Raw genomic sequence first — 861 nt, 5'->3', positions numbered from 1 at the left:
CCTGGAGGAGCTCGCCATCGCCGCCCTCATCTTCGTCACCGGCTCCTCCTTCACCTTCAAGGCACGGCCCTGCTCCGCAGTTAACGTGACCGCACGCCGGGCCTCCTGTCTGCTCAGCTTGGACACAGGCTAGGGCTATTGATAAAATTTCGATATATCGATATATGGGTATTATTAAAGAAATACCTCGATGTACCGGGTGATCAAAAAATCAGTATAAATTTGAAAACTGAATAAATCACGGAATAATGTAGATAGAGAGGTACATACTATGCTTGGAATGACATGGGGTTTTCTTAGAACAAAAAAAAAAAAAATGCAAAAGTTCAAAAAATGTCCGACAGATGGCGCTGCATCTGATCAGAACGGCAATAATTTGCATAACAAAGTAATACAAAGCAAAGATGATGTTCTTTACAGGAAATGCTCAATATGTCCACCATCATTCCTCATCAATAGCTGTAGTCGAAGAATAATGTTGTGAACAGCACTGTGAAGCATGTCCGGAGGTATGGTGAGGCATTGGCGTCTGATGTTGTCTTTCAGCATCCCTAGAGATGTCGGTCGATCACGATACACTTGCGACTTCAGGTAGCCCCAAAGCCAATACTCGCACGGATTGAGATCTGGTGACCTGGGAGGCCAAGCATGACGAAAGTGGCGGCTGAGCACACGATCATCACCAAACTACGCGCGCAAGATATCTTTCACGCGTCTAGCAATATGGGGTCGTTCTAATAAAACCCCATGTCATTCCAAGCACGTGTGTCAATTTTTACCTCTCTATCTACATCATTCTGTGGTTCATTAAGTTTTCAAATTTATACTGACTTTTTGATCACCCGGCATATCGACTATATC

This window comes from Schistocerca gregaria, chromosome 3 (genome assembly GCF_023897955.1).
Source record: "Schistocerca gregaria isolate iqSchGreg1 chromosome 3, iqSchGreg1.2, whole genome shotgun sequence".
Lineage (NCBI taxonomy): Eukaryota > Metazoa > Arthropoda > Insecta > Orthoptera > Acrididae > Schistocerca > Schistocerca gregaria.
The sequence above is the reverse complement of the archived record's forward strand: the minus strand, read 5'-3'. Positions refer to the sequence as shown.